The 13085-nt window shown below is 36.8% G+C and overlaps 4 non-coding genes across 4 annotated transcripts; all 4 read right to left on the bottom strand.

Moving 5' to 3' along the window:
- Positions 1–490: 490 nt before the first annotated feature.
- Positions 491–562, bottom strand: TRNAW-CCA (transfer RNA tryptophan (anticodon CCA)). The gene has a single exon. It is a non-coding gene; the product is annotated as a tRNA-Trp (tRNA).
- Positions 563–1971: 1409 nt separating this feature from the next.
- TRNAW-CCA (transfer RNA tryptophan (anticodon CCA)) lies at positions 1972–2043 on the bottom strand. The gene has a single exon. It is a non-coding gene; the product is annotated as a tRNA-Trp (tRNA).
- A 1398-nt stretch (positions 2044–3441) lies between these two features.
- Positions 3442–3513, bottom strand: TRNAW-CCA (transfer RNA tryptophan (anticodon CCA)). Its single transcript has one exon. It is a non-coding gene; the product is annotated as a tRNA-Trp (tRNA).
- A 6632-nt stretch (positions 3514–10145) lies between these two features.
- On the bottom strand, positions 10146–10217 carry TRNAW-CCA (transfer RNA tryptophan (anticodon CCA)). Its single transcript has one exon. It is a non-coding gene; the product is annotated as a tRNA-Trp (tRNA).
- Positions 10218–13085: the final 2868 nt, after the last annotated feature.

Below are 13085 nucleotides of genomic sequence, written 5' to 3'. Positions count from 1 at the left end.
TTTTCAGTTGGATTACCCAGTTTCTGTTTTCAATCTTAACCCAAACATCGATCAAGCTATAAATATATGAAAGAGCTGCTTGACCATGACGTGATTTGAATACACAACTTTCTGATATGGATTCAGAAGCACTACAGTTGAATAAAGATCTTCACAATCAGATTCAGTGATTTCCAGTCAAAAATTAAGAATCTGGTAATAAACCCTCTTTTCTTACAAATTCAAAGATGGCAATGGTAAAAATAAATTAATAGGTGCTTATGGCATTAATTACATTTATTAATGTTTGGAACTCAATTCCCAATAACAATTCTTATCAAAGTCCTCTTGAAACGATTATAATCTGTAGAACTAAAAAATGCAGTTTCTTAAACACTGCAGCCTGGTAGCAACAAAGTCGAGTTAACTTTTGTCAGTTGGACTACGCAGTTACTGTTTTCAATAATAACCCAAACATCAATCAAGATATGAAAAGACATAAAGAGGTAATTAACCCCGATGTGATTTGAACACGCAACCTTCTGATCTGGAGTCAGACGCGCTACCGTTGCACCACGAGGTCATTTGAAAAGTGTTGTTGCTCCCATACTTCACATGAAAAGTGCATGATAAAATATATGGACACCATCTTGAAATTTGCTACTTATAATCACAGTTTGGAAAAGATATAAACAAGGATGAATTAAGGTCTTCACTTTCAGATTCAGGGATTTCCAATTAAAAATTTAGAAATAAACCGTTTTTTCTTACAAATTCAAAGATGACAATGGTATGAACAAATTAATAGGTGTTTCTGACTTGCCACAAATTTTCTGTTTTGAACTCAGTTCCCAATGATATATCTCTTCAAAGGATTGTTGAAAAGATTTTATTCAGTAGAAATAAAAAAGCAATTTTTCAAACACTTTCCTGACAGGTGGCAACAAGATCATGATAATCTATTGTCAGTTAGAATACGCAGTTTCTGTTTTCAATCTTAACCCAAACATCGATCAACTTTTAAAAAGATGAAAGAGATACTTGAACGTGACATAATTTAAACATGCATCATTCTGACCAGGAGTAAGGCGCACTACCGTCAGTGTATGAGGACAGCTGTAAAACTTGCTTGCTCCCATAATTCACTTGTAAAGTGCATGAGGAAATATACAGACACCATGTTGAAATTTGCTACTTTAAATCACAGTTTAGAAAATTAATAACAAGGATGAATTAGGATCTTCACTTTCCGATTCAGGGATTTCCAGTTTAAAGTTTAGATTCTAGTAATAAGCCTGATTTTCTTACAAATTCAAATATGACAATGGTATGAACAAAGCGATAGGTGTTCCTGGCATTTATTACATTTATTAATGTTTTTAACTCAATTCCCAATAATATTTCTCATCAAAGTATTGTTGATAAGATTTTAATCTATAGAATTAAAAAAACACTTTTTTAAAAACTGTTCTGACCTTTGTCAACAACGTTGTGTTAATCTATTTTCAGTTGGATTACCCAGTTTCTGTTTTCAATCTTAACCCAAACATCGATCAAGCTATAAATATATGAAAGAGCTGCTTGACCATGACGTGATTTGAATACACAACTTTCTGATATGGATTCAGAAGCACTACAGTTGAATTAAGATCTTCACAATCAGATTCAGTGATTTCCAGTCAAAAATTAAGAATCTGGTAATAAACCCTCTTTTCTTACAAATTCAAAGATGGCAATGGTAAAAATAAATTAATAGGTGCTTATGGCATTAATTACATTTATTAATGTTTGGAACTCAATTCCCAATAACAATTCTTATCAAAGTCCTCTTGAAACGATTATAATCTGTAGAACTAAAAAATGCAGTTTCTTAAACACTGCAGCCTGGTAGCAACAAAGTCGAGTTAACTTTTGTCAGTTGGACTACGCAGTTACTGTTTTCAATAATAACCCAAACATCAATCAAGATATGAAAAGACATAAAGAGCTGATTGACCCCGACGTGACTTGAACACGCAACCTTCTGATCTGGAGTCAGATGCACTACCGTTGCACCACGAGGTCAGATGAAAAGTGTTGTTGCTCCCATACTTCACATGAAAAGTGCATGATAAAATATATGGACACGATCTTGAAATTTGCTACTTATAATCACAGTTTGGAAAAGATATAAACAAGGATGAATAAAGGTCTTCACTTTCAGATTCAGGGATTTCCAATTAAAAATTTAGAATATAGTAATAAACCCTTTTTTCTTACAAATTCAAAGATGACAATGGTATGAACAAATTAATAGGTGTTTCTGACTTGCCACAAATTTTCTGTTTTGAATTCAGTTCCCAATGATATATCTCATCAAAGGATTGTTGAAAAGATTTTATTCAGTAGAATTAATAAAGCAATTTTTCAAACACTTTCCTGACAGGTGGCAACAAGATCATGATAATCTATTGTCAGTTAGATTACGCAGTTTCTGTTTTCAATCTTAACCCAAACATCGATCAACTTTTAAAAAGATGAAAGAGATACTTGAACATGACATAATTTAAACATGCATCATTCTGACCAGGAGTAAGGCGCACTACCGTCAGTGTTTGAGGACAGCTGTAAAACTTGCTTGCTCCCATAATTCACTTGTAAAGTGCATGAGGAAATATACAGACACCATCTTGAAATTTGCTACTTTAAATCACAGTTTAGAAAAGTAATAACAAGGATGAATTAGGATCTTCACTTTCCGATTCAGGGATTTCCAGTTTAAAGTTTAGATTCTAGTAATAAGCCTGATTTTCTTACAAATTCAAAGATGACAATGGTATGAACAAAGCGATAGGTGTTCCTGGCATTTATTACATTTATTAATGTTTTTAACTCAATTCCCAATAATATTTCTCATCAAAGTATTGTGGATAAGATTTTAATCTATAGAATTAAAAAAACACTTTTTTAAAAACTGTTCTGACCTTAATCTATTTTCAGTTGGATTACCCAGTTTCTGTTTTCAATCTTAACCCAAACATCGATCAAGCTATAAATATATGAAAGAGCTGCTTGACCATGACGTGATTTGAATACACAACTTTCTGATATGGATTCAGAAGCACTACAGTTGAATTAAGATCTTCACAATCAGATTCAGTGATTTCCAGTCAAAAATTAAGAATCTGGTAATAAACCCTCTTTTCTTACAAATTCAAAGATGGCAATGGTAAAAATAAATTAATAGGTGCTTATGGCATTAATTACATTTATTAATGTTTGGAACTCAATTCCCAATAACAATTCTTATCAAAGTCCTCTTGAAACGATTATAATCTGGAGAACTAAAAAATGCAGTTTCTTAAACACTGCAGCCTGGTAGCAACAAAGTCGAGTTAACTTTTGTCAGTTGGACTACGCAGTTACTGTTTTCAATAATAACCCAAACATCAATCAAGATATGAAAAGACATAAAGAGCTGATTGACCCCGACGTGATTTGAACACGCAACCTTCTGATCTGGAGTCAGATGCGCTACCGTTGCACCACGAGGTCAGTTGAAAAGTGTTGTTGCTCCCATACTTCACATGAAAAGTGCATGATAAAATATATGGACACCATCTTGAAATTTGCTACTTATAATCACAGTTTGGAAAAGATATAAACAAGGATGAATAAAGGTCTTCACTTTCAGATTCAGGGATTTCCAATTAAAAATTTAGAATATAGTAATAAACCCTTTTTTCTTACAAATTCAAAGATGACAATGGTATGAACAAATTAATAGGTGTTTCTGACTTGCCACAAATTTTCTGTTTTGAACTCAGTTCCCAATGATATATCTCATCAAAGGATTGTTGAAAAGATTTTATTCAGTAGAATTAATAAAGCAATTTTTCAAACACTTTCCTGACAGGTGGCAACAAGATCATGATAATCTATTGTCAGTTAGATTACGCAGTTTCTGTTTTCAATCTTAACCCAAACATCGATCAACTTTTAAAAAGATGAAAGAGATACTTGAACGTGACATAATTTAAACATGCATCATTCTGACCAGGAGTAAGGCGCACTACCGTCAGTGTATGAGGACAGCTGTAAAACTTGCTTGCTCCCATAATTCACTTGAAAAGTGCATGAGGAAATATACAGACACCATCTTGAAATTTGCTACTTTAAATCACAGTTTAGAAAAGTAATAACAAGGATGAATTAGGATCTTCACTTTCCGATTCAGGGATTTCCAGTTTAAAGTTTAGATTCTAGTAATAAGCCTGATTTTCTTACAAATTCAAAGATGACAATGGTATGAACAAAGCGATAGGTGTTCCTGGCATTTATTACATTTATTAATGTTTTTAACTCAATTCCCAATAATATTTCTCATCAAAGTATTGTTGATAAGATTTTAATCTATAGAATTAAAAAAACACTTTTCTAAAAACTGTTCTGACCTGTGTCAACAACGTTGTGTTAATCTATTTTCAGTTGGATTACCCAGTTTCTGTTTTCAATCTTAACCCAAACATCGATCAAGCTATAAAAACATGAAAGAGCTGCTTGACCATGACGTGATTTGAATACACAACTTTCTGATATGGATTCAGAAGCACTACAGTTGAATTAAGATCTTCACAATCAGATTCAGTGATTTCCAGTCAAAAATTAAGAATCTGGTAATAAACCCTCTTTTCTTACAAATTCAAAGATGGCAATGGTAAAAATAAATTAATAGGTGCTTATGGCATTAATTACATTTATTAATGTTTGGAACTCAATTCCCAATAACAATTCTTATCAAAGTCCTCTTGAAACGATTATAATCTGTAGAACTAAAAAATGCAGTTTCTTAACCCCTTCCTGACATGAGACGTACTATCCCGTCCACGGTACCCGGGCCCGTATGACCGGGGACGGGATAGTACATCTACCGCGATCAGCGGCGCCCACGTGGTGAGCGCCGCTGATCGCGGCCGGGTGTCAGCTGATTATCACAGCTGACACCCGGCACAATGTGTCAGGGGCGGTCACGGACCGCCCCCGACACGTTAACCCCTTGCACACCGCGATCAAACATGATCGCGGTGTACCGGGGGTTAAAGGGAAGCATCGGCAGGGAGGGGGCTCCCTCCGTGCTTCCCTGAGCCCCCCACGGCAGCGCAATGTGCAGCGCTGCTGCGGGGGGCTCCTTTCCTCCAGGCCCCCGAATCCAAGATGGCGACGGGGGCCTTCGGGGGCCTGGGGAAGCTGGCTTCCTCAGTGCCTGCAAAGCGCAGGCATGAGGAAGCCTTGTGCACTGCCTGTGACAGATTGCTGATCTGTCACAGTGATCTGTGATGTGACAGATCAGCGATCTGTCACAGGACAGTGATGTCCCACCTGGGACTATGTAATAAAGTAAAAAAAAAATTAAAAAAAAGTGTAAAAATAAATTTAAAAAAAATCGCCAAATAAATTAGTAAAAAAAAAAAAAAAATTTCCCCAATAAATTCATTTTTTGAAAATAATAAAAAAAAAAACAATAAAAGTACACATATTAGGTATCGCCGCGTCCGTAACGACCTGCCCTATAAAACTGTCCCAATAGTTAACCCCTTTAGCGAACCCCTTAAAAAACAAAAATAAAAAACGAAGCAAAAAATAATGATTTATTATCATACCGCCAAACAAAAAGTGCAATAACGCTCGATCAAAAAGATGCATATAAATATCCATGGTACCGCTGAAAACGTCATCTTGTCCCGCAAAAAACAAGCTGCCACACAGCATCATCAGCGAAAAAATAAAAAAGTTATAACTCGCAGAATAAAGCGATGCAAAAATAATTATTTTTTATATAAAATAGTTTTCATTGCATAAAACCGACAAAAACATAAAAAAACGACCTAAATGAGGTATCGCTGTAACCGTACTGACCCGAAGAATAAAACCGCTTTATCAATTTTACCGCACGCGGAACTGTGTAAACGCACCCCCCCCAAAAGAAATTCATGAAACGCTGGTTTTTGTTCATTCTGCGTCACAAAAATCGGAATAAAAAGCGATCAAAAAATTTCACGTGCCCGAAAATGGTACCAATAAAAACGTCAACTCGTCCCGCAAAAAATAAGACCTCACATGACTCGGTGGGTCAAAATACGGAAAAATTATAGCTCTCAATATGTGGTGATGCAAAAACTATTTTTACAATAAAAAGCGTCTTTTAGCGTGCGACAGCCGCCAAACATAAAAACCGCCATAAATAGTAAATCAAACCCCCCGTTATCACCCCCTTAGTTAGGGAAAAATAATAAAATAAAAAAATGTATTTATTTCCATTTTTCCATTAGGGTTAGGGCTAGGGTTAGGGGTGTGTTGGGGTAGGGTTAGGGTAGGGTTAGGGCTAGGGCTAGGGTTAGGGCTAGGGTTAGGGCTAGGGTTAGGGCTAGGGCTAGGGTTAGGGCTAGGGTTAGGGCTAGGGTTAGGGGCGTGTTGGGGTTCGGGTTGGAGTTAGAATTGGGGGTTTCCACTGTTTGGGCACATCAGGGGCTCTCCAAATGCAACATGGCGTCTGATCTCAATTCCAGCCAATTCTGAGTTGAAAAAGTCAAATGGTGCTCCTTCCCTTCCAAGCTCTGCTATGCGCCCAAACAGTGTTTTACCCCCACATGTAGGGTATCAGCCTACCCAGGACAAATTGCAAAACAATTTTTGGGGTCCAATTTCTCCTGTTACCCTTAGGAAAATAAAAAATTGGGGGCAAAAATATCATTTTTGTGGAAAAAAATGATTTTTTTATTTTCACGTCCGAGCGTTATAAACTTCTGTGAAGCACTTGGGGGTTCAAAGTGCTCACCACACATCTAGAAAAGTTCCGTGGGGGGTCTAGTGTCCAAAATGGGGTCACTTGTGGCGAGTTTCAATAGTTTAGGTACATCAGGGGCTCTCCAAACGCACATGACACCCGCAGACCATTCCATCAAAGTCTGCATTCCAAACCGTCACTGCTTCCCTTCCGAGCCCCGACGTGTGTCCATACAGTAGTTTTCTCCCACATATGGGAAATCAGCGTACTCAGGACAAATTGGACAACAACTTTTGGGGTCCAATTTCTCCTGGTACCCTTGGGAAAATAAAAAAATGGTGACTAAAAGATCATGTTTGTGGAAAAAATACGAATTTTTTTATTTTCACGCCCGGGCGTTGTAAACTTCTGTGAAGCACTGGGGGGGTCAAAGTGCTCACCACACATCTATATAAGTTCCTTGGGGGGTCTAGTTTACAAAATGGTGTCATTTGTGGGGGGTTTCCACTGTTTAGGTACATTAGGGGCTCTCCAAAGGCAACATGACACCCGCAGACCATTCCATCAAAGTCTGCATTCCAAAACGTCACTACTTCCCTTCCGAGCCCCGACGTGTGCCCATACAGTAGTTTTCTCCCACATATGGGGTATCAGCATACTCAGGACAAATTGGACAACAACTTTTGGGGTCCAATTTCTCCTGGTACCCTTGGGAAAATAAAAAAATGGTGACTAAAAGATCATGTTTGTGGAAAAAATATGAATTTTTTATTTTCACGCCTGGGCGTTGTAAACTTCTGTGAAGCACTGGGGGGGTCAAAGTGCTCACCACACATCTAGATAAGTTCCTTGGTGGGTCTAGTTTACAAAATGGTGTCATTTGTGGGGGGTTTCCACTGTTTAGGTACATTAGGGGCTCTCCAAAGGCAACATGACACCCGCAGACCATTCCATCAAAGTCTGCATTCCAAAACGTCACTACTTCCCTTCCGAGCCCCGACGTGTGCCCATACGGTAGTTTTCTCCCACATATGGGGTATTGATACTCAGGTCAAATTGGACAACAACTTTTGGGGTCCAATTTCTCCTGGTACCCTTGGGAAAATAAAAAAATGGTGACTAAAAGATCATGTTTGTGGAAAAAATACGAATTTTTTATTTTCACGCCCGGGCGTTGTAAACTTCTGTGAAGCACTGGGGGGGTCAAAGTGCTCACCACACATCTAGATAAGTTCCTTGGGGGGTCTAGTTTACAAAATGGTGTCATTTGTGGGGGGTTTCCACTGTTTAGGTACATTAGGGGCTCTCCAAAGGCAACATGACACCCGCAGACCATTCCATCAAAGTCTGCATTCCAAAACGTCACTACTTCCCTTCCGAGCCCCGACGTGTGCCCATACAGTAGTTTTCTCCCACATATGGGGTATTGATACTCAGGACAAATTGGACAACAACTTTTGGGGTCCAATTTCTCCTGGTACCCTTGGGAAAATAAAAAAATGGTGACTAAAAGATCATGTTTGTGGAAAAAATACGAATTTTTTATTTTCACGCCCGGGCGTTGTAAACTTCTGTGAAGCACTGGGGGGGTCAAAGTGCTCACCACACATCTAGATAAGTTCCTTAGGGGGTCTAGTTTCCAAAATGGTGTCATTTGTGGGGGGTTTCCACTGTTTTGGTACATCAGGGGTTTTCCAAACGCGACATGGTGTCCGATCTCAATTCCAGCCAAAAACGTCAAGTGGCGCTGCTTCCCTTCCGAGCTCTGCCATGCGCCCAAATAGTGGTTTACCCCCACATGTGGGGTATCAGCGTACTCAGGACAAATTGCACAATAACTTTTAGGGTCCTGTTACCCTTGGGAAAATAAGAATTGAGGGTGAAAAGATCATTTTTGTGGAAAAAAATATGATTTTTTAATTGTATGGCTTTATGTTATAAACTTCTGTGAAGCCCATGGGGGTTCAAAGTTCTCACCACACATCTAGATAAGTTCCTTAGGGGGTCTATTTTCCAAAATGGTGTCATTTGTGGGGGGTTTCCACTGTTTTGGTACATCAGGGGTTTTCCAAACGCGACATGGTGTCCAATCTCAATTCCAGCCAAAAACGTCAAATGGCGCTGCTTCCCTTCCGAGCTCTGCCATGCGCCCAAATAGTGGTTTACCCCCACATGTGGGGTATCAGCGTACTCAGGACAAATTGCACAATAACTTTTAGGGTCCTGTTACCCTTGGGAAAATAAAAATTGGGGTGAAAAGATCATTTTTGTGGAAAAAATATGATTTTTTAATTGTACCGCTGTACGTTATAAACTTCTGTAAAGCCCTTGTGGGTTCAAAGTTCTCACCACATATCTAGATAAGTTCCTTGGGGGGTCTAGTTTCCAAAATGGGGTCACTTGTAGGGGGTTTCCACTGTTTAGGTACATCAGGGACTCTCCAAACGTGACATGGCGTCCAATCTGAATTCCAGCCAATTTTGCATTGAAAAAGTCAAACTGCGCTCCTTCCATTCTGAGCTCTGCCATGCGCCGAAACAGTCGTTCCCCCCCACATATCAGGTATCTGCGTACTCAGGACAAATTGCACAATAACTTTTGCAGTTCAATTTCTCCTGTTACCCTTGGTAAAATAAAAAAAATTGAACCTGAAGTATTTTTTTTATGAAAAAAAGTTAGATGTTCATTTTTTTTTAAATATTCAAAAAATTTCATGTGACGCACCTAAAGGGTTAATAAACTTCTTGAATGTGGTTTTGAGCACCTTAAGGGGTGCAGTTTTTAGAATGGTGTCACTTTTGGGTATTTTCTATCATATAGACCCCTCAAAGTGGCTTCAAATGTGATGTGGTCCTAAAAATAAAATGGTGTTGTAAAAATGAGAAATCGCTGGTCAACTTTTAACCCTTATAACTTCCTAACAAAAAAAAATTTTGGTTCCAAAATTGTGCTGATGTAAAGTAATCATGTGGGAAATGTTAGTTATCAAGTTTTTTGTGTGCTGTATCTCTGTGATTTAAGGGCATAAAAATTCAAAGTTGGAAAATTGCAAAATTTTCAAAATTTTCGCCAAATTTCCATTTTTCTCACAAATAAACGCAAGTTATTTGAATGAAATTTTACCACTAACATGAAGTACAATATGTCACAAGAAAACAATGTCAGAATCACCGGGATCCATGGAAGCGTTCGAGAGTTATGACCTCATAAAGGTACAGTGGTCAGAATTGTAAAAATTGGCCCGGTCATGAACGTGCAAACCACCCTTGGGGGTGAAGGGGTTAAACACTGCAGCCTGGTAGCAACAAAGTCGAGTTATCTTTTGTCAGTTGGACTACGCAGTTACTGTTTTCAACAATAACCCAAACATCAATCAAGATATGAAAAGACATAAAGAGCTGATTGACCCCGACGTGATTTGAACACGCAACCTTCTGATCTGGAGTCAGACGCGCTACCGTTGCGCCACAAGGTCAGTTTAAAAGTGCTGTTGCTCCCATACTTCACACGAAAAGTGCATGATAAAATATATGGACACCATCTTGAAATTTGCTACTTATAATCACAGTTTGGAAAAGATATAAACAAGGATAAATTAAGGTCTTCACTTTCAGATTCAGGGATTTCCAATTAAAAATTTAGAATATAGTAATAAACCCTTTTTTCTTACAAATTCAAAGATGACAATGGGATGAACAAATTAATAGGTGTTTCTGACTTGCCCCAAATTTTCTGTTTTGAACTTAGTTCCCAATGATATATCTCATCAAAGGATTGTTGAAAAGATTTTATTTGGTAGAATTAAAAAAGCAATTTTTCAAACACTTTCCTGACAGGTGGCAACAATATCATGATAATCTATTGTCAGTTAGAATACGCAGTTTCTGTTTTCAATCTTAACCCAAACATCGATCAACTTTTAAAAAGATGAAAGAGATACTTGAACGTGACATAATTTAAACATGCATCATTCTGACCAGGAGTAAGGCGCACTACCGTCAGTGTATGAGGACAGCTGTAAAATTTGCTTGCTCCCATAATTCACTTGTAAAGTGCATGAGGAAATATACAGACACCATCTTGAAATTTGCTACTTTAAATCACAGTTTAGAAAAGTAATAACAAGGATGAATTAGGATCTTCACGTTCCGATTCAGGGATTTCCAGTTTAAAGTTTAGATTCTAGTAATAAGCCTGATTTTCTTACAAATTCAAAGATGACAATGGTATGAACAAAGCGATAGGTGTTCTTGGCATTTAATACATTTATTAATGTTTTTAACTCAATTCCCAATAATATTTCTCATCAAAGTATTGTTGAGAAGATTTTAATCTATAGAATTAAAAAAACACTTTTTTAAAAACTGTTCTGACCTGTGTCAACAACATTGTGTTAATCTATTTACAGTTGGATTACCCAGTTTCTGTTTTCAATCTTAACCCAAACATTGATCAAGCTATAAAAATATGAAAGAGCTGCTTGACCGTGACGTGATTTGAATACACAACTTTCTGATATGGATTCAGAAGCACTACAGTTGAATTAAGATCTTCACAATCAGATTCAGTGATTTCCAGTCAAAAATTAAGAATCTAGTAATAAACCCTCTTTTCTTACAAATTCAAAGATGGCAATGGTAAAAATAAATTAATAGGTGCTTATGGCATTAATTACATTTAATTAATGTTTGGAACTCAATTCCCAATAACAATTCTTATCAAAGTCCTCTTGAAATGATTATAATCTGTAGAACTAAAAAATGCAGTTTCTTTAACACTGCAGCTTGGTAGCAACAAAGTCGATTTGACTTTTGTCAGTTGGACTACGCAGTTACTGTTTTCAATAATAACCCAAACATCAATCAAGATATGAAAAGACATAAAGAGCTGATTGACTTTGACGTGATTTGAACACACAACCTTCTGATGTGGAGTCAGACGCTCTACCGTTGCACCACGAAGTCTGTTGAAAGTATTGTTGCTCCCATACTTCACATGAAAAGTGCATGATAAAATATATGCACACCATCTTGAAATTTGCTACTTATAATCACAGTTTGGAAAATATATAAACAAGGATGAATTAAGGTCTTCACATTCAGATTCAGGGATTTCCAAGTAAAAATTTAGAATATAGTAATAAACCCTTTTTTCTTACAAATTCAAAGATGACAATGGTATGAACAAATTAATAGGTGTTTCTGACTTGCCACAAATTTTCTGTTTTGAACTCAGTTCCCAATGATATATCTCATCAAAGGATTGTTGAAAAGATTTTATTCGGTAGAATTAAAAAAGCAATTTTTCAAACACTTTCCTGATATGTGGCAACAAGATCATGATAATCTATTGTCAGTTAGAATACGCAGTTTCTGTTTTCAATCTTAACCCAAACATCGATCAACTTTTAAAAAGATGAAAGAGATACTTGAACGTGACATAATTTAAACATGCATCATTCTGACCAGGAGTAAGGCGCACTACCATCAGTGTATGAGGACAGCTGTAAAACTTGCTTGCTCCCGTAATTCACTTGTAAAGTGCATGAGGAAATATACAGACACCATCTTGAAATTTGCTACTTTAAATCAGAGTTTAGAAAAGTAATAACAAGGATGAATTAGGATCTTCACGTTCCGATTCAGGGATTTCCAGTTTAAAGTTTAGATTCTATTAATAAGCCTGATTTTCTTACAAATTCAAAGATGACAATGGTATGAACAAAGCGATAGGTGTTCCTGGCGTTTATTACATTTATTAATGTTTTTAACTCAATTCCCAATAATATTTCTCATCAAAGTATTGTTGATAAGATTTTAATCTATAGAATTAAAAAAACACTTTTTTAAAAACTGTTCTGACCTGTGTCAACAACGTTGTGTTAATCTATTTTCAGTTGGATTACCCAGTTTCTGTTTTCAATCTTAACCCAAACATCGATCAAGCTATAAAAATATGAAAGAGCTGCTTGACCATGACGTGATTTGAATACACAACTTTCTGATATGGATTCAGAAGCACTACAGTTGAATTAAGATCTTCACAATCATATTCAGTGATTTCCAGTCAAAAATTAAGAATCTGGTAATAAACCCTCTTTTCTTACAAATTCAAAGATGGCAATGGTAAAAATAAATTAATAGGTGCTTATGGCATTAATTACATTTATTAATGTTTGGAACTCAATTCCCAATAACAATTCTTATCAAAGTCATCTTGAAACGATTATAATATGTAGAACTAAAAAATGCAGTTTCTTAAACACTGCAGCCTGGTAGCAACAAGGTCGAGTTAACTTTTGTCAGTAGGACTATGCAGTTACTGTTTTCAATAATAACCCAAA

This window comes from Dendrobates tinctorius, unplaced genomic scaffold (genome assembly GCF_039654945.1).
Source record: "Dendrobates tinctorius isolate UK_male_01 unplaced genomic scaffold, ASM3965494v1 ptg000178l, whole genome shotgun sequence".
Taxonomy (NCBI): domain Eukaryota; kingdom Metazoa; phylum Chordata; class Amphibia; order Anura; family Dendrobatidae; genus Dendrobates; species Dendrobates tinctorius.
This window is presented reverse-complemented; position numbering and strand designations above follow the sequence as displayed.